Below are 25258 nucleotides of genomic sequence, written 5' to 3' on the forward strand. Positions count from 1 at the left end.
TCTCTAGAATCACTCTTGGTACCAAATATCTTAGGCTGGTTCTCTAGAGAAGTAAAACCAAAGCATCGTATAAATATACAGAGAGAGATATTTATATCAAGGAAATGGCTCAAGTATTGGTTAAGGTTGGAAAGTTCCAAGTCTCTGGGTCAGGCTGGAGGCTTCTTCTGACTCACATAGCTGCAGGGGCTAGTGAACCCAAGTTCAGCAGGTCAGACAGCAGGCCGCTGGCTCACAGGCTATGTGGGCTGACAAATTCCAAGATCAGCAGGTAAGCTGCCAGATGAAGTCCCAAAAAGCAGAGGTCAGATGAACAGGAACCAGCAGCAGGATCCAGAACAAGCAAAGTGGGAAAGGTGGAAGTGTGCAAGAGGGTAGCAACAAGGTGTCCTTTGTGGTACTGGGTGGCAAAAAGATGCTAGGGCTCCCTGCAAGCACAGTAATTAACCTACAGAAGACCATCTTTGTAAAGGAGAGTGCGAACCACCAATAAGAAAAAGGAATGTAGAAGTATGGCATTCTTTTTGTTTATAAGCTTGGGCTCTTACTTCAGTAGAAAAGATAATAGACTCTGCTTCTAAAATTCTTCTGTGCGGGCTGAAGTCTCACATGTCTATTTTCAGTGCAGAAGGGAACTTATGTGGGGAAAATTTTTTTTTTTTTTTTTTTATGTGGGAAGGCTTGAGTAAAATCAGTTTGGCTCTTAAGGTCTGAGATCACCGAAAAGACATTTCCTTTTTGTGTTGTATATTCTGGCTTCAAAATCTTTAAATACCCAATGTTGTTCCGAAGTCATTTGTAAGAAATGTACATTATTAAAAGACAGTTAAAACATTCCAGAGTACGTGATTATAGGGAAGCAGCACTCTTTTCTTTCTTGCTTGAGAAATGTACTAATTGTTATGCCTCTTTTCTACTGGAAGACATGATTAGTCAAAGGCACAGCCAGTTAGAAAGCTCCTTCCCCCTTGGTTATTCTGTTTCAAAAAATTCTGCTTTCAGTTAACGGTCAATCACAGTGGGCTCAGGCCCTCTGCTCCACAGCTTGTGTTCAGACTACTTATCAATTCTCTGTGCTATCTCTGATCTTTAAACGGCTCAGTGTTAGTCAGAGAATCAGAGCAAGGAATCCTAGGACAGATTGGGGCTGGCTCCCTATTTTAGGTGATAGTTTTTATTTAAGTTACCGGGTCATGTAATGTAGACAGATGTTACCAGTTTGTGAAATCCTAAAGGAATGTTAATTCCAAGTAGGACAGCTTTAGAAGGAAACAGTTGTGAATTCATTGAAATGTGAATTCGTAATGTTAAACAGGTCTTTTCTATACCTTTATACCATGCTCCCCCTATTTTCTAGCCTGTGACTATTTTTATCTGGATAGTGGAGATCGTGGGCTATCCTAAAGGTGGAAAATGAAAATTAAACAAAAATTAAATAAAAAGGACCATTTGCTGAGTATTTTCTGTATACTTGACAACTGAGGATTGATTGGTTGCCTCCTCAAATCCACCCTACCACCATAGGAACGTGGTGATGTTGTTGCAGTTTTCAGGTAAGGAAATGAAAGCTCAGGGAAGGGACTTACCCAAAGCCAGTTTGGCGGTAGGTGGGAGAGCCAGAATTTGACCAAAGGTCCGTCTGATTCCCAAGTGCAAAGCTCTCAGTCACTGTATCACAAGGCCTCTCTCCTTCTTCTGAGGGTAGGAGGATTTTGATGGGTCTTGGGCAGAAGAAAAGCTGGTCCAGTTCTCTTAGTTGCTTTGGTTGTTCATTTGTTTAATGTCTAGCTCCTTTCTCTCTGCCCTCTACTAGAATGTAAGTTCTGCGGAGAGACCTGGTCTACCTTGGGGATTGCTGTATCTCCAGCTCCCAGAATATACACAACAGACAATAAATATTTAATGAATGAATAAGTGTGTACAACTAACCATGGAAAATGGAAGCGAACTTTTTTTTTAAAGCTTTAGATGAAAGTTTACATCACAAATTAGTTTCTCATTCAAAAATTTATACAGAAATTGTTTTTGTGACATTGATTGCTATCTTTGCAATGTGTTGGCACTCTTCCTCTTTCCTTTTACATGCCAAATTCCCCATGTCCATTCGTCCAGTTTTTCTGTCCCTTCCTACCTTCTCATCTTTGCTTTTGGGCAAGTGTTGCCCATTTGGTCTTGTACACGTGATTGAACTAAGAAGCACATTCCTCATGTGTGTTACTCTTTGTTTTATAGGCCTGTCTCATCTTTGGCTGAAAGGTGGACTTTGGGAGTGGCTTCAGTTCAGAGTAGGCAGGGTGTCAGGGGCTGTAGACTCAGGAGTTCCTCCAGTCTCTGTCAGACCAGTAAGTCTGGTCTTTTTTTTTGTGAGTTTGAATTTTGTTCTCCATTTTTCTTCTGCTCTGTCCGGGACCCTCCCTTGTGATCCCTGTTAGAGCTGTCAGTGGCGGTAGCCGGGCACCGTCTAGTTCTGGGCTCAGGCTGGCTGCGGTTCGTGTGGTCCTTTAGTCCTTCAGACTAATATTTTCCTTATGTCTTTGGTTTTCTTCATTCTCCTTTGCTCAGGACAAGATGGGACCCATAGATGTATCTTAGACGGCCACTTGCATGCTTTCAAGACGCCAGATGCTACTCACCAAAATAGGATGTAGAACATTTTCTTTATGAACTATGTTATGCCAATTGACCTAGATGTCCCCCGAGACTGAACTGACATTTTTGTTCATAATATTTTTGTTAGTTTATCTTATATTTGTAAATACAATGAAGTACATCTTAGACTAGTATTTAACAGGCTTATTAGCAGCATATATAGGGTTTTGCACAAGAATAAAACATACACGGCCCCATATGCTTTCTGGAGACCATCAGCAGTCTAAGTGGTCATCATTTCCCTCCTGCTCACCAGCCTTCCTCCCCACCCCCAGTGCTGGCCTTTTCCTCCTTCATTTCCACTCTCCAGTCAAAGTAACCTCTCTCCCAGTAGAGGGAGGGAGTGGGCTGTGTCATTAAGGGGAGAGCAACTCGGAGTATGTAGCAAGGTATATGTAAGTTTTTGTGTGAGAGACTGACTTAATTTGTAAACTTTCACTTAAAGCACAATAAAAATTATAAAAACAAAACAAACAAAAAGTGACCTCTCTCTATTTCTCTTTCTTTCTGTTCCCCATCCCTCAACCAAGTGCTATTTTCACACCCTTTGCTTTGGTACATTCCTTCCTCCCTTTGGTTGCAATGCCATTGCCAATCTTTTTTTTTTTTTTTTTCACTCATTCAGGACTCCACCTGTGTTCTCCTCCTGGAGGCTTTTTCTGACTCCCCCAAACCCAGTTACATACCTCTCTTCTGTGTGCCCCTCATCATGCTGGAGAATTGTCTCATTGGGCACTACTAGTCTGTTTCTTTGAACAGCCTCTATCATAGTCCCATGAGGGCAGGGACGCAGGTGTTTTCATCTCTGTTTCTGTCCACAGTGCCTGGTAGACAGAGAATAAATAAAGAAAAGTGAAACAAAATAAAGAGGATAGCTTGCCTATTCTGACCATAAGTCTTAGAAAGCCATCCCCTTTTAGAGACAAAGGAATCCCTATCTGTCCCATCCCCTCCTTTTCTAGAGATGAAGGTGACTCCCCTGAGGTCGTATAATTAAGTACAGCTGAAACCCAGGACTCTGACCTCCCAGTCCAGTGTCCTTTCTTCCATTAATTTTTGAGAAAAAAATTTTTTTTTTTTGCTTGTTGTAAAGGCAATAATTCTTCCCACCATTCACATAGTGAACATCCTTCCACTCTTTTCTGTGCATATATATACACAGACATGTGTATGTACGTGTTACATAATCATATAGCTACAGGCATACCTTGTTTTATTGTGCTTTGCAGATACCGCGTTTTTTACACATTGAAGGTTTGTGGCAACTCTGCATCGAGCAAGCCTGTTGGTGTCAATTTTTCAACAGCATGTGCTCAGTTCGTGTCTCTGTGTCACATTTTGGTAATTCTCTCAATATTTCAAACTTTTCCATTACGAGTATACCTGTTACGGTGATCCATGATCGGTGATCTTGGATGTTACCGTTGTAATTGTTTTGGGGCACAATGAGCCATGCCCACAGAAGACAGTGAACTTAATCGATAAATATTGTGTGTGTTCTGACCAATCCACTGACTAGTTGTTCCCCCATCTCTCCTCCTCCCTATTCCCTGAGACATGACAGTATTGAAATTAGGCAATTAATAACCCTGCAATGGCCTCTAAGTGCTCAAGTGAAAGGAAAAGTCGAATATCTCTCACTTTAAATCAAAAGCTAGAAATGATCAAGCTTAGTGAGGAAGGCATGTCGAAAGCCAAGGCAGACCAAAGGCTAGGCCTCTGACACCAAAGAGTCAGCCAAGTTGTGAATGCAAAGGAAGCGTTATTGAAGGAAATTAAAAGTGCTACTTCGGTGAACACACGAATGATACGAAAACAAAACAGGCTTATTGCTGATACGGGGAAAGTTTAGTGGTCCGGATAGAAGATCAAAGCAGCCACAACATTCCCTTAGCAAGGCCCTAACTCTCTTCAATTCTGTGAAGGCTGAGAGAGGCGAGGAAGCTGCAGAAGAAAAGTTTGAAGTTAGCAGAGGTTGGTTCATGAGGTTTAAGGAAAGAAGCCGTCGCCATAACACGAAGGTGCACGGTGAAGCTGCAGGTGCTGATGTAGAGGCTGCGGCACGTTGTCACCCATGAGGCCTCGCTGAGATAATTGACGAAGGTGTCTGCACTGAACAACAGGTTTTCAATGTAGGCAGAACAGCCGTATATTGGAAGAAGACGCCTTCTAGGACTTTCTTAGCTAGAGAGGAGAAGTCAATGTCTGGCTTCAAAGCTTCAAAGGCCAAGCTGATTCTCTTGTTAGGAGCCAGTGCAGCTGGTGACTTTAAGTTGAAGCCAATGTTCGTTTACCATTCTAAAAAGCCTAGGGCCCATAAGAGTTATGCTAAATTTACTCTGCCTGTGCTCTGTAAGGGGAAAAATAAAGCCTGGATGACAGCACATCTGTTTACAACATGGTTTACTGAATATTTTAAGTCCACTGTTGAGACCAACTGCTCAGAAAAAAAAAAAAAAAAGCAATTTCTTTCAAAATATTACTGCTCATTGAGAATGCACCTGGTTACCCAAGATCTCTGTTGTCTGCCTGCCTGTTAACACAACATCTATTCTGCAGCCCATGGATCAAGGACTGATTTTGACTTTCGAGTCTGATTATCTAAGGAATACATTTCATAAAGCTATAGCTGCCATAGATAGTGATTCCTCTGATGGATCTGGGCAAAGTGAATTGAAAACTTTCTGGAAAGGATTCACCATTCTAGATGCCATTCGTGATTCACGGGAGGAGGTCAAAAGATCAACATTGACAGGAGTTTGGAAGAAGTTGATTCCAACCCTCATGGATGACTTGGAGGATTTCAAGACTTCAGTGGAGGAAGTAACTGCAGATGGGGTGGAAATAGCAAGAGAGCTAGAGTGAAGCCTGAAGATGTGACTGATTGCTGCAATCTCATGATAACATTTTAATGAATGGGGAGTCGCTCCTTATGGAATGAGCAAAGAAAGTGGTTCCTTAAAGTGGAATCTACTCCTGGTGAACATGCTGTGGACATTGTTGAAATGACAACAAAGGATTTAGAATATTACATAAACTTAGTTGATAAAGCAGTGACACGTTTTGAGAGGATTGCCTCCAATTTTGAAAGAAGTTCTACTGTGGGTAACATGCTATCAACCAGCATCACATGCTACAGAGAAATCTTTCATGAAGGGTCAATCAATGTGGCAAACTTCATTGTTGTCTTATTTTAGGAAATTGCCACAGCCACCCCAGCCTTCAGCAAGTACCACATGAGCAGTAAACAGCCATCAACATCCAGTCGACGCCCTCTACCAGCAAAAGGGTTACGACTTGCTGAGGCTCAGATGACGGTTAGCATATTTTAGCAATAAAGAATTTTTTTAATTAAGGTATGTACATTTTTTAAACATAATGCTATAGCACACTTAGTAGACCACAGTATAATATGAATATAACTTTTATACGCACTGGGAAACAAAAAAAATTATATGACTCGCTTTATTGCGATATTCACTTTATTGTGGTGATCTGGAATCGAACCCACAATATCTCCAAGACATGCCCGCATAACAGCTCATATTTATTGAATGCTTATAGAGTAGGTTCTGTTCTAAGTGTTTACCTCTGTTAACTCATTTATTACTTCCAGCAACTCTGTGAGGTATATACTATTATTATCCCTGCTTTACAGGTGAGAGAATGGAGGTGTAGAGAGGTTAAGTGTCTCAAGGTCTCACAGCTAATAAGTGGTTGAGCCAAGATTTAAACCCAGACATTCTAGCTCTAGAGCCTATATTCTTAACTCCTACTCCATACCACCTCTATCCATAATACTTTGTAATCATCTTTTTTAAAAAAGTTTAGATATAATGTACTTACAGCAATAGTTACCATTTTGGGGAAGTTCAGTTTGATGAGTTTCAGTAAGTGGTAAACCACCACCACAATCAAGATATATAGAATATTTCCATCACCCCTAAAAGTTCCCTTTTGCTTCTTTGTAGTCAGTCCATTTTCTTACTCTCAGCCACTGGCAACAACTGATCTGATGATTTCTGCCCTTATAATTTTAAAGTTTTGCCTTTTCTTGGATCTCATAAAAATGCAATCACACGGTATGTAGCATTTTGTGCCTGACTTCTTTCACTTAGCATAACGCTTTTGAGATTCATCTGCACTGTTGCCTGTAGTTTGTGTAGTTTGTGGGTTATTGTTTTTTGTTGCTGAATAGTAATCCGTTATATGGATGTACCAGAATTTTTTATTTCATTCACCAGTTAAAGGACATTTAGGTTGTTTCTAGTTTTTGGCGATTACAAATTAAAGCTGCTGTGAATATTCACATACAGCTCTTTATGTGGGTATATGTTTTTCCTTATCTTAGATAAATACTCAGGAATGGGATTCCTGGGTTATACGGTAAAAGAATAGGTTTAACTTTGTAAGAAAATACCAAATTGTCTTCCAAAGTAGCAACATCATTTTGCATTCCCTGAAGTAATCACTTCTCATCCGCACCAGCAAATTATTTATTGGTAATATTTGTATTCTGGAACTAATCAAATAATTATTTCTACACGGCCTTGTTGGAGCCCTAGTGGCCCAGTGATTAAATGTTTGGAGGCTAACCAAAAGGTTGGCAGTTCAAATCCACCAGCTGCTCCTTTGCTCCTTGGAAACCCTGTGGAGCAGTTTTACTCTGTCTTCTAGGGTCGCTATGAGTCGGAATCGACTCGACAACAACAGGTTATGTTTTTAGGTTACGTGGCCTTGTTAGAAGAAGTTGCTACTTAAAAGAAGGGTTTCTGATTTAAGTTTTGTTGTTTAAAAAATATGGTTCTTTACCTTTGCATTTTACAAATATAGCCTCTTACGATGAGAGGGGGATGGACGAGGATGAGTGATCTTTCTCTCAAAGGCTCCTGGTAGGCTGTGAGTAGGGGCCATGGCGGGTGATGGCAACACACTTGATTCTTATACTTTACCTATTTTCCTCCTGGGACAAAAGCTCAGAGAGTTGTCACTTCCATGCTCTCTACTGTGTGCCTTTCTCAGCTTTCAAGTGCTGAGGAGCCTTGTGTGAAGAAGAATATGTGTTGCCAGCCTCACTCCTTCTCCCTTTAGATGGGAATACCTGTGAGTGTCCTAGTCATAGCTATTTACATAGTCAGCTGGGTAGCTTTTCAATTCAGTCTGGGGGTGTAGCTGTCCTGATGGTCTACCCAGTGATTTGAACAACGGGACTAGGACATCTAGGTAGTAAAATCAATGGTGCAGTAAGAGGAAGCTGACAGGATAAAGGCAGAAATCTTAAATTTTGGGTGGACTGCTGCTATTGTCTAATACATTGCCTCTGATGCTTGCTAGCATTTTAAGACGTTTTATCCTTTCTAAACAAAAAGGTCAAATACGTACTGAGCTGTAATCCTCTTTTAGAGGTTTTATCAGCAAAATATTTGCAATTTGCTAAATGTTCATCATTCATTCATTTGTTCATTCATTAAGCAAATTTGCCAATTAATATGTCTATGGTTTTATGGTACCCTTCTAGGTGCTTTTTCGACGTAGATGCTTCCAGAGTTTTTTCCTTGGTACCTTTTTAATGCACATTGGTATCTCTCACGTATAAACATTTTAAAAACAAATGTCCAGTAAAACAGACTCTGGTTGTAGCTCCTCATCCCAGTTTGGCGCTGGCTTTGCACAAGAAGGGAGGGAGGCAGGGGAGAGAAGAGGGAACTTGGTCATGTCATGCTGCATGTCTGGCAGACCCTTTTGGTTCTGAGCAAAGACACCAACTGTTCACTATTTTGGGTGAATGAGGTTGGTTGGTTGCTATGAGCATTTTCTCTAAGCGGACCTTCTTATCTTTCAGCTCCACACATTCAAATCATCACAGTCCTGCGATTTGCCATTTGGGTAGAGGAGTGATGTGTCTGTGTTGAGGCCTGGTGCTGACAGGAAGAAATGTTTTGCCTGGAGACTTACTCATTCTGACCTTAGTTGTCACTGCTCTTAATGCCCCACTCCCCAAGTAAACCTGAAGTAGAGAAAATACATTTTCTGTAGTGTTTTAGTATTAGAATAAGAGAGAATATATTTTCCAGTTTCGCTGTATAAGCTGTGATTAAAATCTTTAGTCTTTGAAAACGTTGATTCTTTGCTCTGGAATCTGTCTGACCATTGTTCCTTTGTAGAAAAACAAATTCCATTGTAGAAAAACAACGTAATCAAGATCTTTTGTTGTTGATTAAACCATGTTTCTCTCCGAGGTGACAAAAACAAGGAGCGATACTATCAGGACCCGAGATAATCCAGCAAAACCCAGACCTATCTTGTGACCAAAACCGGGATGGCGTAAAGAGGCCTGCAAGACGTCAATAGGTCACTTCATCATTATGTCCCCCTCAAAGAAGAATCAACATTCCTGGAAATCTCTAAACCCTGACCCTCTTCCTATAAAACTGTCTTGTAGCCTTCTTGGGGCAGACAGAACCTGGGAGAAATTTTGCCCCCTCTGTCTCTTGAACACAGTGTTCAATAAAGCCCTCTTGCTGCTTACCTCCTCCTGTCTCAGGATTGGCTTGTGGCAGGCAGCTCCAATCAGCGAACCGTGGTAACAAATTCTGGTGTCCAACGTGGGGTTGGGGCCTTTGCTGCTTGAGACATGGAGGCCCTGGGCCGGGCTGGGATTGGCCAATTAACCCTTAAGCGGCTGTTGGTTTTTTTTTTTTTTTTTACCTCAGAAGGGAAACATTGCCCAGTCCTTATTCTCCCCATGGCACCGCCTGTCCCTAACCATGCAGAAAGAAGGTATGCAAGGCACAAGATTGGCTAAGGAAAAACCCATGGGGCGAGTCCGTGAATCCTCTCCCTGTTGCACTCAGGGCCACGGCAGATAGAGCAAGCCCAGAGGGGGCTTCCACTCTTGGTTTCTGAAGCCAGTGCTGCATGGGATGACTGAACCTGTGAGTAGGTTCACATAAGGGACTCTTGGTGGCTCTAGAGTCTTGGTTCTGGTTTCCGGGTGTGTGAATGAGCTTAAGGCTATCAAGATTACCTCTGTCATTCTAAGGATTATCTGGGAGATTGAGGTCGCTGCGGCTGTCAAGATTACCTCTGCCATTCTAGGGATTGTCTAGGAGGTTGAGATTGCTGAGCGTGACTGTGAGGTGGGCCAAGGAGTTGTGCACGTGTGTATGTATATGTGTGAATGTGGGAGCCTCACTTGAAGTTGACTGACAGAGAGTGCCCAACTGAGACACTGGAGGTACTGCACCGTCTCCATCACCGTGTCAGCCCCAATCTGTATAAGACCTTTTCCCAAACCCGTGAATACTTTTGGTCCCGGTTTTTGGAGGGTGACGACTGGTTTCATAAATATTCAGTAGAATATCAAGCTCAGGTGTTGTTGGAAAAGTGTCTCAGTGAGAATTGGGGACCAAAAAACGGTATCAGGGGCATTTTAACTGAAATTAAGTTGATAACAGCAGAGATGGAATTTCAAGTAGATTGGGCCACAGATTGCATTCGAGCAGAAAGCAGAAGGGCCAGGCCTTCCATCACAATTGAGAAACTACACTGGGGACCAGGGATGGGAGGGGGATCCTCCATATCAGTAGAGTCCCCCTTGAGATGCATTCTGACCAGTTGGAAGTGCTATAGTTATGCCCCAATAACTAAAAAGATGATGATTTTCTATGCAATAGTGTTTGGCCACAACATAAATTGGCAAGTCGGAAGCTTGGCCTGGGTTTGGGTCATTAAATTTAATACAATTTTTCGATTGGACCTGTTTTGTAGAAGAGAAAAGAAATGGGACGAAGTCCCCTATGTTCAAGGTTTTATGTCACTATATCAGAATATGCACCCTTCTAACCAAGTTCTTTTTCAAGGCAAAGAGAAGCCAAAAGTGCTTCCTGATTCTTCCAGCGAGGAGCCCTTGCTGGAGGGGTGGGCTCTGGTTCTGGTGGTGGCTCCTCCTCCTCCTTATGGTGGCAGTGATGCTGCTGCTGGAGGACAGTGTCGGATGAGGAGAATGCATACTTCCCCACCGGGGCCAGAACCAGACTCTAGTACTAGTCCACCAAGGGGAGCAGAAGGGGAGATATGGAAGAGATGGGTGGTGGAGACGTGGCTTCAAGTATGGTTTCCCCTTCTTGTGCTCGGCAGGGTACGGTTTTCAGTGAGGGAGCCCCTGAACACCAGGCAGGGCAACATCCCCTTCCAGAGGCACCAGCAGGGGTGGATGAGCAGACCGTCTCCTGAGGCCGATACGGGTATATACTCCATTTTCCATCTCTTATATAATTGGAAAAATCACACCCCACCATATGGAGTGACTCTAATAGCATGACTGAACTTTTTCTTTCTGTGTTCTCAACTCACCACCCTACTTGGACAGATATACAGACTTTACTAACTACCCTCCTTACTGCAGAAGAGAGTCGGATGGTGTTAGAACAGGCACAAAAGAGGCAGACAGACTACCTGATTTAGACTTTGATCAAGGCCCCCAGGGGTGGAAGCTGTCCCTATCCGAGATCCGGGATGGGATCATAATAGTGCTGATGGGCGAGGTCGACTTCAGCTATATTGGGATTGTCCTATTGTGGGTTTAAAGAATGGGGTGCCTAAACCTAAGAATTTGCAAAAATTAAGAGAAATAATACAAAGAGAAAAAGAGGACCCTTCTACCTTTTTGAAGAGGGTGACAAATGCTTTCTGGCAATATATGGATATGGACCCTGAGACCCCAGAAAATTCCTGACTTCTGAATATGACATTTATTTCCCTAAGTGCCCCAGACATATGTAAAAAGTTACAGAAGCTAGAAAGAGGTTTGGGCCTGCCTATAGGACAGCTGCTTGAAATTGCTTTCAAAGTATATAATAACAGAGACCAGACAGCCGAACAAAAGAAGAAACAAAAAATGAAACAGAAGGCTGATTTGCTGGCTGCTGCACTGTCACTTCTAAATTCTGAGAAAGAGAAGGGGACTAGAAGGGGGCTAAGGCCAGAACATAGACCAAGACCCCCTTTGGGGTCAGACCAGTGCGTATATTGCAAAAAGCATGGGCATTGGAAACTGAGTGTCCCGACGACCCAAAGAAACCGCGGCTGCCAGCCGCCTTGCAGGATTACTAGGAAGGACCATCCCTTGGAGATGAGTTGGAGTAATGGGGCCTGGGGTGGATATCTCCATTGGCCATCTCCCACCGTGAGCACTGGGTGACCCTTAAGGTGGGAGGACGCCCCATAGACTTTATCTTGGACACTGGAGCAACTTTCTCGGTATTAAACACAGCTGAATCGCCCCTTAGCCCAAGGACCGCACTAATGGTCGGCATTACTGGAAGATTGAATACTTGCCCCTTCCTACAACCTGTTAGCTATGAAGCTGGAAATGAACTCTTGTACCATGAATTCTTATACATGCCCAAATGTCCGGTCTCCCTTTTAGGGAGGGATATTTTGTCAAAGCTTGGGGCTCAGATATCCTTTGGGCCCTCCTGACTTTTAATTCAGTTTCCCCCAGAGGTTGCATGTGCTTTCCAGGTGGCCTTCCTTAATGAAAAAACAATACCCACTGGAGAAATCCCTCTTTATATACGAGTGAGAGTGAACCCGGAAGTCTGGGCTTCCAAAGGGCCTAAGCAAGCAAAGTCAGGCAAACCAGTAAAGAGTACTTTAAAGCCCGGAGCCCCAGTTGTCAACCAGAAACAGTACTCACTTCGTAAAGAAGCTTTGGAAGGCATGACACCCTTGATGCATCAGTACATAATGACTAACCTTTAAAGATATTGTAAGTCTCCCTACAATACCCCCACCTTGCCGGTAGTGAAACCAGGAACAAAGGAATACCAATCTGTACAGAATCTGGGGGAAAATTAACCAAATAGTAGAAGATATACACCCAGCAGCAGTCCCAAATCCCTACACTCTCCTTGTCACCATACCCAGCCAATGTAAATGGTTTTCAGTGCTAGATTTAAAAGATGCATTCTTTTTCATCCCATTACATCCTGACTCTCAGCAATTATTTGCTTTTGAATGGACTGATACAGCTACTGGGGCGAAACGACATCTTGCATGGCAAGTTCTAGTCCAGGGATTTAGAAATTCTCCCACTATTTTTGGAGAAATTTTGGCAAGGGATTTAAGATTGTTAAAACCGAACCGAGGTCTGGTTTTACAATATGTCGACGATATCCTGGTGGCTAGTGAAACTGAAGACTCTGATCAGAATACCGTCTCAGTTTTAAATCACTTGGCAGAGTGCGGGTACCAGGTATCCGAGAAAAAGGCCCAAATTTCTCTCCCACAAGTTAAATATCTGGGATTCCAGATTTCTCAAGGACAGCAAGACCTCCTTCCAGATCAAATGGAGGCAATCAAGCGGGTGGCAGTCCCTGTCTCAAAGTGACTAAGAGGGTTCCTGGGAATGGCTGGGTTTTATAGAATCTGGATTCCTGGGTTTAGAGTTTTGGCGAAACCCCTTTATGAAGCCTTAAAAAGAGAAGAAAGGGGAGCTTTAGTATGGACTAAAGAGTGTCAGCAAGCCTTTGGAAAAATTTAATATAAGTTGATGACGGCCCCACCGTTGGGATTGCCTGATTTGCAAAAGCCTTTGGAACTGTTTGTGCATGAGAGGAAGGGGATTGCTGTGGGAGTTCTGACTCAGACTTTGGGCCCGACCCGGTGCCCTGTGGCATACTTCTCAAAGCAATTGGACACTGTGGCTAGGGGATGGCCACCGTGTTCACAGACGGCGGCTGCAACCTGCGACTTGCTCCTGGAAGCTGAAAAGTTCACATTTGGCCAAAAAGTGACTGTAAATACCCCACATACAGTTCGTCCTCTCTTAGGAAAAAAGGTGGGTTCTGGCTTATGGCATGCCACATGGGACGGTATCAGGCCATCCTTTCAGATCATGGTAATGTTATTTTAAAAGCTATCTCCTCCCTGAACCCCGCTACCTTGCTGCCAATATCTGAGGACCCGCCAATGCACGACTGTGTAGAGGTAGGTCATTGAAGTCTATTCAAGTAGGCCTGACCTGTCTGATGTCACGCTACAGGATTCTGATGTTGAAATATTCACAGATGGAAGTACTTCATACATGAAGGATGTCGAGCAGCAGGATATGCAGTGGTAACCCTGACAAATATCTTGGAGGCTGCCTAACGGAACTTTGGCCCAGAAAGCTGAGCTTGTAGCTCTCAGTCGGGATCTCCATCTGAGAAAAGGGAAGTGAGTGACCTTTACATGGACAGCAGGTATGCTCATTTACTTTTACATTCCCACGGGGCCTTTTGGAAGGAGAGAGGACTCCTGACACCTGCTGATAGAGAAATAAAAAATGTGCCTGAGATCCTTGAGCTTTTAGAAGCCGTTCACAATCCCCTTCAGGTGGCAGTGGTGTATTGTCCAGGGCATCAAAAGGGGCAATCCCTTGAGGCCACTGGAAATTGAAAAGCTGACATAGAAGCAAAAAAGGCTGCCTTACAAGAATGGAGAAAGGCAGGACAAGAGCTAGCCCTGATCCCCCATTTAAACCTCAATGAACTCCCCCAGCCAACATATACCCCTCAAGATTTAGATAGAGCGAAGGAGTGGGAGTTTCAATCTTCGACAGGCTTTAGTTGCCTGACTAATTCTAAAGGAAAAATATTATTACCAGAAGACCAAGTATACAACATAATATCAATTCTACATGAAAACACGCACTGTGGAAGAGATGCAAGCCTCGAAAGGATTCAACAAATAGTTGCGGGACCAAAGATTCTTAAGACAGTATGTGAGGTCACTAAAAGAAGTCTGCTATGTGCTAAAAACAATCCAAAGAGAGTACCCCACCCAGCAAAGCCAGGAATCCAGCACCGAGGAAAGAGCATGGGAGAAGATTGGCAAGTAGATTTTACCGTGATGCCTCGAGCACCTGGAAACTTCAGGTATTTACTGGTTTTTGTAGACACGCAGTCTGGGTGGGTAGAGGTTTTCCTTGCCAGACTGAACGAGCTCGAGAAGTGACTAAGGCGCTACTTAAAGAGATTTTTCCCCGATTTGGCTTGCCACTCTCAATTCAGAACGACAACGGGGGAACCTTTGTGGCCCAGGTAAATCAAGAAATTAGTAAGGCCTTAGACATCACCTGGAAACTGCACTCAGCATGGAGACCACGATCTACTGGAAAGACCAAAAAGGTGAACCATATTTTGAAAAAGGCTGTTGCTAAACTTTGCCAAGAAACCCACTCCACTTGGTTACAAGTATTACCAATAGCCCTGCTTAGGATTCGGGTGGCCCCTCAGAGCAGACTTAAGTTCAGTCCTCATGAACTTATATATGGGAAACCATTCCTGAAATGGTCAACTTTCTCTACCTCGTCATGACAGAAGTTGAGAAGAGAGGTTGGGTCCAATCCTTAGGAGCAGTTATAAGTACCATTAACAAATACGCCTCTTCTCGTTTGTCCTTCCCCTCTGATATGCCTCTTCATAGGTTCAAGCCAGGAGATCGGCTCCTGTTAAAATCAACATCCAGAAGATCAACTGGCCCCCATCTGGATGGGGCCATATGAGGCCCTTCTGACTGCTCATTCCTCTCTGAAACTGGCCTGAGTAACTGCATGGTGCATCACACTAGAGTGAAAGCGGCCCCGCCTCCTGCAAAAAGACTAAGGAATCCTCATGTACCTGCACCCCAGTTCAAGGCCTAAAATATAGATTCTCAAAGATTCAAACATGGCTCTGATCCTTATTCTTTTTCTATTCCAGGTCAGGCCTGCCTCGACCAAAAAAGAGTCAAGCCAGGCTCCTACAATTCTCCAGTCAGGAGGCACCTCGACTTTACAAGTAGGAGATACCCTGACTCTCCCTTGTGTTATCTCAACTTTAACTCCTGTAGGTCCTATTAAGTGGATTCGGGAATCCCCAGGTGAAGGGCACCCTATAGTTTGAGGACCGACCTGGGATTTTCCTCAAGCTTCCCCCATGACAGATTACTCAGTCTAAAAATCATCCCCAGTATTGCTATAGTTCTATTTTCCTGCCCAGGACAGGCTGAAGAGCTAAGGAGAAGGGGGCTTGCTTGCTGTGTATCACACAGTGTGTCAAACAAGTTGAATTCATTTTTCCAAAACAACTGGGGTGAGATTTCTTAGGAAGAGGTGTTAATACTGGGACTGTTTGAAAAATGCAGAAAGTGGGACAGTACAAGCCGTTTTCAGCGAAATGTAAAAAACAAGCATTCTGCTGATAGGTGTGGTGCCTGGTCAAGAATAGATCACTTTGCATTCTATTTCCATTTTAGCTTTGGAGATGGAAGGGCCCCTCCGCCCACGGTATGTGTGGAAGGAGCCAAACATCTAGATAAAAGGGAGGATTCTGTGATAGGAAGATACATGAAAATTATTCCTGAAGTGGCCAGAAAAACATTGATTTCAGGTCCACTTTGACTAAATGCAGGTTTGTTTCATAAAATTTTGTCCAAGACCTGCAGTAATAAAACATTCCACTTGTAAGTTTGACCACACAAACTTCAGGAAATACAAAGGTGGTTCTTATAATAACGTGAGTTCTTCTACAATTACATATTCATTTACTTTGAGACCTTCTTTACTAATTCTGGAAACCCTGGTGGCATAGTGGTTAAGAGCTACAGCTGCTAACCAAATGGTTGGCAGTTCAAATCCACCATGTGCTCCTTGGAAACTCTATGGGGCAGTTCTACTCTGTCCTATAGGTCGGTATGAGTCGGAATCAGCTAGAGGGCAACGGGTTTTTTTGTGGGGGGAGGTGGTTACTACTTCTGGAGGGAGTGGGGAAGGGCCTGGGAGAATCTCACAGTAGTTAAATGTTTTAATAGACTGGCTTTTCCTCATGTATTTGATCTTGAGAATTTTTAACCCTTTCCAACAATTTTAGCTGATAGACTTGTATCAGCTTCTTTTCACCTTATTTACTGCATAAAGTTGAATTTCATTCTTCCACAGAGAAGAAAAATTTTGCTGCAGCTGTTACCAAAATTTCTTTTTAAATCTTCCTTTAATTTTCCTGCAGCTGTTAGCAAAATTTCTTTTTAAATATTCCTTTCAATTTTTTTTGAGACGGATCATTAAAATTTTAAATCCTCTAGGACGTAAGGGTGTGAAATTATTATTTTTTTTCAGTAATCTTAGAGAACTTTACACGTAAACATTTGAAGAACTTTCAGATTTGTGTATGTTTTAAAAAAAAAACCAGCTGGCCAAATTTCTTTTCCTTAATTTGTTACTGGAGAATGGCCTCGGTTCTTGTCTTCAGTGTAGGAAAGAACTCAAACACTGAGACAAATAGCGCCACCTGAGCAGAGGTTTATTAGTTAACAGAGGGTTAGTAGTAAAAGTACACTTGACTAGGGAGCGTCAAGCGGGCTACTCAGGTAGAGAAAGAATCTGAGCCCCTGTAGTCCTTTTCTTAGGGTTTTATACCTTTCTTATCTCTTATCCGTCCCTGTTAACATTTAAAAGCCAGGTCAGGACCACCTCTGGAGACTATATTTTTAGCTTAATGTTTAACTATGTAGGGACCATCTTATTGAGGAATGTCACCACCCCTGTCTCTTCCTTTGTAGGGACTATGTTATTGAGGAATGTCACCACCCCTTGCCGCTTCCTCTTCCCTCATGCAAGCTCTCCCCCACTTCCATGCAAGTCCTTCCCCTAAAAAAAAAATCAGTATTTTATGTTAAGCAGAACTTGCTTTTTTATTCTTTTCAAAAATGTCAGTTAAATTAATTACTATAAGCACTAAAAGTTAATTTCAGGAATATCAAGAAGCCAAACGGGAAGAACCTATCAGATGAGCTTGCAATACTTTAACAGAAAAAACTAACTTTCCGAGTATTTGCAGAATTTATGCGAGGGGATAGGCCTCCCTCGTGATTTCAGTCATTATTATGCCACCATACTAGGTATTTCCCAAGTCCATATGATAAAGATGTAAGCATAAGTCCTCTAGTCTTGTTTTAAGGAAAAATTTCTTGTGTTTTCTGCTTTGCTACAGAATGACTGCCCTGTTTCAAGTTTTGAATCTGCTCATCTGTCACCTGCCCACAACAAATTCAGAAGCAAAACGTCAGCATCAGTAATACCAGCAGGGAATAGCAAATGAGATTTCAGGCTGCCCACATTTTCAGGACGGACATGCAGAACTACCGTGGCAGAGAAAATGCTGTTCCTGATGCCTTTAACTTTGGAAGGGGTTGTCACATGGCCATGCCAGTCTAAAGGCAGCACATTCCTGGCTCATCTCCACTCTATTCGGGCATCTGGTGCAAATGAACATTATGCTCAGGTCTAAGGTGATGGAGTTGTTTGAACATTGCCTTATAAATCCTTGGGGAAAGATTCTGGTGGGAAAAGAGACATTTCTGCTCCAATTAAAGAGGGAGATCACATCAAGGGGGAGATGAGAAACTACCCAGAATAAAATGGTGGACCCCAGATCTTTGAGGATGTGGGAAAGAGTTTGCTGTAGGTACTTATTTGTTTACTTATTTTTAAATATACTTCTGCGATGACTCTGTCCTTAAATGTGATGCGATAGAAAGAGCGCCATCTTTGGAATCAGGCCCCGTGGTGGAACTCTGACTCTGCCTTCTACTAGCTGTGCAGCCAGTTTCTTAACTTCCTTGAACCTCATTCCTTCACCTATGAAACAGAGGTAATATATACTTCAAATAGCTGTTGAGATAAATGAGTAGCTACCCATAACGCATCAAACCCAGAGACTGCAGAAGTTAGGAGTTCAATGTGTTAGATTCCTCATTTCTTCCGTATTAGTTTCCTTCCCAAGACAAGCCTTTTTCCACCTCAGGGCCTTTGCACTGGCCATTCTCAGTGCCTGGAACACCCTCCTCCAATGGTCGTGATATTATTTAGGTCTCATGGAGCCATCTATCTCCTCAGAAGGGCCTTCCCTGTCTACTCTATTTAAAATGACCACCCCCAGTCACTCTGCCCTCAACTCCACTGTATTTTTATCACCTAACCTACTACCTGAACTTATAATGTTGTTGTTGTTAGTTGCTGTGGCGTCAATTTTCAACTTATGGCAAGCCCATGTGACAGAGTAGAACTGCTCCCATAGGGTTTTCTAGTAGGTAGTCTTTTTGAAAGCAGGTCCCAGGTCTTTCTCCGATGGAGCCCCTGGTGGGTTGGGTACCAACTTTCTGGTTAGTAGCCAAACACTTAAATGTTGCACCACCAGGGCTTCTTAAAATTATAATATGTAACAAGACAACAACAACAAAAAACTTCACTACCATCCAGTCCATGCTGACTCATAATGACCCTATGGGACAGAGTACAAGGGCCCCATAGCATTTCCAAGGCCATAAATCTTTACAGAAGCAGACTGCCACACCTTTCTCCTGTGGAGTGGCTGGTGGGTTCAAACCTTTCCATTCGCAGAGGAGTGCTTTAACCACTGCACCACTAGGGCCCCTCTCTGGCGTGTAATAGGGGCATGATAAATATTAGCTGGACGAGTTACTGAATTAATCAATCGAGATTCTCCCTACTACCAGGGAAGAACCCCTGGCGAATGCAAGAAGGAAGTTTTACTCTCTGCTTTTGCAGTGGCTGAGGGGTGCTGGGCAGTGATGGTGAGAGATGTGGGACCCATCTGATGAGTGAGACCTGCACAGGGCTGTGCAGATCACAGGCTACCTCAGAGGTTTTCTTAATGAAGCTCCCATAGCCCTGAGAAGTGTCATTGCTGTTCTATATCTAAATACTCTGAAGCCAGAAGCAGCAATACCCAAACCAAACCTGTTGCCATGGAGTTGATGCTGACTCATAAAAAAGCAACCCCATAACAAGTTTCAAATCTCTCAGTGGGAGAAAGGCTGGCTTTCACAATGTAAGCTTCTTATATCAATCACAGTGTATGAAAGGAAACCATGATTTGGCTGTTAAAAAGGGGAAGGGCATTGAACCTCCAGGGAAGGACTCTGACTTTTTTCTCAGGAATTTCATGCATAAACAGGAAAGTGAAAGTAGCTGATGTCTGCTCCTCTTCCAGACAAAACAGGCATTTCCAAGAATAGGAGAGTGAAAGGCATCCTGATCAGGCGGTTCTCTTGAGAAGGCTCAGTGAGAGAAGGGAAGGCATTTGGCCACTTGGGCCAGGACTCAGGTCCTCAATGTCGGGGAGGTCACCTCACACAGACCCCCAATGAAGGCATGGTCTTCACAGCACAATTTGTGCTTGGGATGATGGAACAGGTTTCAGGGTCAGTGCAGATGCCACGACGACCTCTTCTTTCCCCTCTCTACCCTGCCTCCTTCCTCCCTTTCTCCCTCCACACTGAGTGATGGCTGGTCAGGCTAAGCCCGTCTGCCACCCCCGCTCCTGGTCACTGAGCTTTGGAGGGAGAGCCAGCCCCTGGGTGCTGGGGCTACACTGAGGTGGAATTGAGGAATCTGCTATGGAAACTCTGAAAGCAACTTGATTCCTTCCCACACTGGACCCTGCATCCCTGCTTCACTAGGGAGGCCTGTTCCTCCCAAGCCACACTTGGAAAATGACACAGGTTCCTTGCTTCTCTGCCACATCAGGAAATATCCTGTCTCCTGGTCCTATGCAGGTAATCAGAAGTCCAATTAGTCTAATAAACAAGTCCCAGGTCCTTGTCAAATTTAAATCTCCCCTGACCCAGCTCAGTCCCATCTCAGACTGAGAAATCAGCAGAAGGGACAGGAAAAGAGCTTCTCCTCTGTTTCTTCCTCTGTGTCCTCTGCCCTGAATCCCTACCCTTTGGGAAACTTACTAGGTAGAGGGGGAAGAGGAGACTTAGCTGTTGGGGGCAGGAAAGGACTTACTCTTGTGCTATAGAGGCAATCCATGGCCTCTGGGGGTTGAAAATATCCATATATACCCTTTAGTAGGAGGAATAATGAGGGGCTCATGCAGAGGTCTGCACTGGGATTTGGGACAGGCAAGGTCCCCACCTGCAGCCCTCCTCTCCCCGCCTTGGTTTCTGCAACAGATGGGGTACTCAGCTGCTTTTGGCTGAGGCTGACTTGTCCCCAGAGACCATGTCCAGCCACTGTGCTCTCCCTGAGGCCCTTATTGTTAGCATGAAATGAAAGCACATCCCCAAGACATATGCCCCCTAAGTGATTCTTGTTGCCCACCTCTCAACCTGTCAGTTAGCTCTATAAGTGTCTTCCCAATTCGTTGTCAGCATTTGCTGTCTCTGCCAAAACCCTGGGGAAGCAGAGCCACTCTACCATCCTGTTACAGTCGCACTGCCTGTGCCCTGGGCATCTCCTTACTGACTGCAAAGCTCCGGGGAGCTTTTCCTACTGTTTCCCTTTCAGAATGAGGGAACCAGGATCACTGAGAGGTTAAGTGGCTTGCCCAAGGTCACAGCAGGAAGTGAGTAATGCTGGGACTCAAACCACACTATCTTCTCATGGTTGCCAGCGGGTCAATCAGCACCAGGCCAAGCTCTAAGGATAAACAATGAGCAACACACGCTTGACGCGTCAGATTCTGAGCTCATGGACTACGGCAAACACAGATGGTCACAAATCTATTACAGTGCTGTGTTAGGTGGTCATGAGCATGTCCAATGCTGTGAAGAAAAAGGACAGGGCATGTGGGAAGCAGATAACAGGTCTGGAGGCAGTGCCCGCAGCTTTATTGACAGAGCCTCCCCAAGGCCGCGGTGCCAGAGTAGAGAGCTAGATGTAGCCTTGTGAAGTGTTGTTCCAGCCAGTGGAAACAGCCCTTACAGAGGACTGGGCATGAGAGAAACTCAGAGCAGACTAAAACGTTGGAGAAGCCTTTATGGATGGAACGGGAAGATGTAGGGAGAGTCAGGAGGGCTATGGATGTAGCGGTCAATGTGCAACAGCTAAACCACGTGTGGTCTTGCAAGCCTGCTCAGGATTTCAGACTATCCTGCTAGCCTATCTTCCCCTGGTAATGAAGATATTGTTCTGGCCATGGAGTGGAAGTGACGCGGGCCAGGCAGTCACACTCCCCCATGCCCAGGGAACATCAGTGCTCCAGAGGCTGGCATGTGGCCCATGAAAGGCAATCAACGGTTTTGAGATGGATTTTTCCAGGTGGGTCAGGTAGGAACTTCTGCTTTCTTTCTCCTTAATGTATGAGGATATAAGAATGAAGGCCAGGGTGGCCTGTTGACTTGCTTTGTGTAAGTGGAGTCAGTTCTCTGACTGCCTCTACTTTTATAGCAAAGAAATGGGCATGGCCACCTGGTATGGGTCAGGAGGGGAGGGAGCTCAGAGATTCGGGTATGAAGTCAGTCTCATATATCTGACAACTTTGTTTTGTGCACCTACTATATGCTAGGCTGCGTGGTAGGCACTGGTGATAAGGCAGTATGTGTCCCACTGCCATAGAGCTTACATTGCAGAGGGGGCATAGAGAGTAAGTCATCAACCTGATCTGAAAACAGGGCTAAGAGGACCATAAGAAGCTACCTGTGGTCATGAAGGCCTCAGGGGAGTTGTGTCACTGTGAACTTGTAGCAGGCCCATGTATGTTCTTCTACAGTAGGTTCCTGCTCTCTAGGCACAGGGATTTGCAGGCAGATAAGGAGAAAGGACAGAGAAGGATGAAAAGAGTTCAGAGGACAAGCAGAGGATATTCATTTGAAATCCAAGCCCACAAAATCTCAGCAGGATAGGAAAGAGTGAGAAAACAGGAAGTGGCAAACCTCAAGAAGGGTGGAGAGAAGCTTCCTTGAGCAAGCAGGCTGGGGCGTCGGTCTGTGGAGAGAGGTAGAACATCTGCATTAGTGATGCTGGCTGTGGAGGATTTTCAGGTGATGCTCAGGGCAGCCAGGGACCATGTGACAGTGGAGGAGGCTGTGAGCAGGTAAAAGTCACAGTAAGGGAGGCCGGCAGCAAAGCAGGAGACCAGGGTATTCAGTGGGGTGTTTGCATGAAGTAGGACACCACCCAGGATGCTGAGGAGATAGAGGATGAGCTAGGCGCTGTGAGTCACTCATGGAAATGAGAGGGGTCTGCAAGGTCAGACAGAGACAAGCGTTAGTGCCAGGAGCAACTGTGATTACAAGAGGGTAGAGGGACAGAGGGCTGGGGGCAGGGTGCAGGATCTGGAGCTGGATGGAGCACGCCACAGCCCAGAGCAGGAAAAAAGCTGGGCAAGGGCAAGGCACCCCAGAGAAACAAATTTTCCATAAGTGTCTGCACTTATTGTGGGACTAGGTCTGACTTGGGGGGTTGAATGTTGCCAGTCACACAGGGCTCAGTGTCAATATTCTAGGACATAGTTTGACAGGGGGGTGGGCCAAGACAGGTGGGCAGGGACCCATTGCAGGCCACTCAGGCACGGATTCCTGCACGGGCTGCAGGGAGTTCTCTGGTGCCCTCCCACCTATGTGCGCACAGGACGGAGCTGCTCTGTCTCCTGCACCATCTGGACCCTCGAGCATCTAGAGATGAGAAACCTTTCCACTTCTGCTCTTTGAGAATTAGAGTCATTTCCAGGAACAGAAACTGAAACCTACCCTCACCAAAATCCCCTCCCCTTGGGTGCAAAGTCTGTGGGCAGGGAGGTGGACTTAGCTATAGAAAGAGCAGAGGGGTGAGAGCTGGGTTCAGGAAGGAAATTCAGAGCCCACAGGCTGTCACTTTCTAGCACTTCTTCTTTAGATCTCTTCGCTCTTCCTAAGTCCAACGTCTACACAAAACTTGATCTGCATTCCAGTTTGGACAGACTCAGAAGGAACTGCCTCTGTCTGGGAGGGCAAGGAGCCCTTCCCAGGGAAAAACGTGAAGTCCCAGGAGTGGTCCCTGACTGCTGATCACAGACACCCCTCTGCTTCCAGGAGCTGGTAAGCGAGAGAGTTGCTAAGAGGGCAACTTGGCTAATGACTGGGCTCATATTGAGACATTACAAGGTGGATCCTTGACACCAAGGGCAGTTGAGCTTGGGGTCTGGGTTCTTTTCATTTCAGTGACAAATTCAGAGCAGGTCCCATCTCTGACATTCCTAAGGGATCCAAGTAAAACCTTCTCAAATACCTTTGTTGTTCCAAACCCTACCCACCCATAAGTGTAGCTGGTAGTCACCTCTCACCTACGTGATCCTAGCATTAGATATTTTCTGGTGGGAACAAATTTGGAGAAAGGGGGCAGGATGTGCCACTCATATTCTCTTAGAGTCTAAGCAGAATCTCTTGATTTTCAACCTGGAGATGTCCTCCTGAAATCAGGGACAGCCACAGGCAATGTCTGGGACAGCCTGAAATTGTGATAGCCCATCAATTGGTTCACCAGGCTGAACCCCGCAGGGAATAGGGACCTGGGAGTTAGGGGTTCAGGAATGGAGCATTTATCCCTAATTGTTCCTCTAAGTTAAAAATGTTTACCTGCACTGGAGAGACCTGTCCTCACTGCAGGCACTAAATCTTTCCTTTGTAGATGACTTTAACGAGGTGTATGGTGGGGTGAGGGGTAGGAGGTAGCAATTTCTACCATCTTTCCAGAAAATGCCCTGTCCACAGATCATATAGAAAAATATCATGCTTTCCTGGAATAAATTAGCATATTGATTTTCCCTCAGCCTTTTCTGATGACGATCAAATGGGGAAAAAACCCAGGGCTTTGGCTCACTTTGTTTTCTGGGCACATGAAAGTCACTGATTTCCCAGAGTTCATAGCTGGTGCAAGGCCTGGCCCCACTTTTCTATGAGTCCATTTGTTTGGGGCTCAGGAGAGTTGGGCATGGCACGAAGTATACTTAGCCCTGCATGGAGCCTCCACTAACCTGTCTGCATGCCTTAGGTCATGAAATGTATTTAGGGAGTGTCTTAGTTTTCTGGGGCTCCCTTGACAAAAATATCACAAAGTGAGTGGCTTTGAAAAACAGAAATGTCTTGCCTTACAGTTCTGGAGGCTGACAGTCTGGGTTAAGGGCTTTGGCAGGACTAAGTTCTTTCTCTCTGTGCTCTAGGGGAAGATCTTCCCTTGTCTCTTCCAGATCCTGGTAGCCCCTGGCATTTCTTGGCACTCCTTGGTTTATAGACAGATCCTTACATGCTGTCTTGCCCCTGAGTGTGTGACTCTATTTCTGTGTCTGTTCTTCAGCTTTCTAAGATACCACTCAGATGGGATTAGGACCCACCCTACTCTGCTCTAAACTTAACTGAGAACAAAACAAAAATCCTCTTTCCAAACAAGGTTACATTCACTAGTACAGGGGCTAGAACTTCAACATATCTTTTTGGGAGACACAGTTCAATCCACAAAATGGGCTGTAATTAGCACTAAAAAGTTGGGGAGGGGGAGGACAAAAGCTCACAAAATAGACTAGACTAGACTAGAATATGTCAGAGTACAGAGTGGAGTTAAGGCAAATCCTTTCAGGATTCCCTTGTTTTAGGTATGTGCATGTGTGTGTAACTGTGTACTTGATTCCTTTAGGAAATGTATACTTCGTTGGAGGTCTCAGAAAGCTTTGGAAGATGTTCCTTACATAGGCTATCTCCTTTCTAAACATAGCTACCCACCTCTAGTTGGACCTGGTCTCTGGTGTCCCTCTAAAACGTCCTAATCCCCCTTTTCAAGGGCTCCTTGGCCCTTGTTCTGGGGTGG

The 25258-nt window shown here is 44.5% G+C and overlaps 3 protein-coding genes across 18 annotated transcripts in view; 2 read left to right on the forward strand and 1 right to left on the reverse strand.

Annotated features, from left to right (window-relative positions):
- The window catches only part of LOC126070179 (interferon-inducible GTPase 1-like), a 186387-nt gene that overhangs the window by 19846 nt on the left and 141283 nt on the right, over positions 1-25258 (forward strand). Inside the window, exon 2 of one of the 3 annotated variants that reach the window (XM_049874111.1) lies at positions 10789-15521. The gene's annotated coding sequence lies outside the window, so the exon portion shown is untranslated. Of the gene's footprint in view, positions 1-10788; positions 15522-21817; positions 22515-25258 lie in introns of those variants that run through there. The other 2 variants (XM_049874116.1, XM_049874119.1) reach the window with 2 other exon arrangements.
- IRGM (immunity related GTPase M) overlaps positions 1-25258 on the reverse strand; it is a 145244-nt gene that overhangs the window by 14122 nt on the left and 105864 nt on the right. The gene's annotated exons all lie outside the window — the stretch shown is intronic.
- Positions 17729-25258, forward strand: part of LOC126070178 (interferon-inducible GTPase 1-like) — a 96203-nt gene continuing 88673 nt past the window's right edge. The window contains exons 1-2 of one of the 5 annotated variants that reach the window (XM_049874106.1): positions 17729-18133; positions 23315-23496. The gene's annotated coding sequence lies outside the window, so the exon portion shown is untranslated. The other 4 variants (XM_049874108.1, XM_049874107.1, XM_049874109.1 and 1 more) reach the window with 4 other exon arrangements.

Source organism: Elephas maximus, chromosome 2, assembly GCF_024166365.1.
Source record: "Elephas maximus indicus isolate mEleMax1 chromosome 2, mEleMax1 primary haplotype, whole genome shotgun sequence".
Taxonomy (NCBI): Eukaryota; Metazoa; Chordata; class Mammalia; order Proboscidea; family Elephantidae; genus Elephas; species Elephas maximus.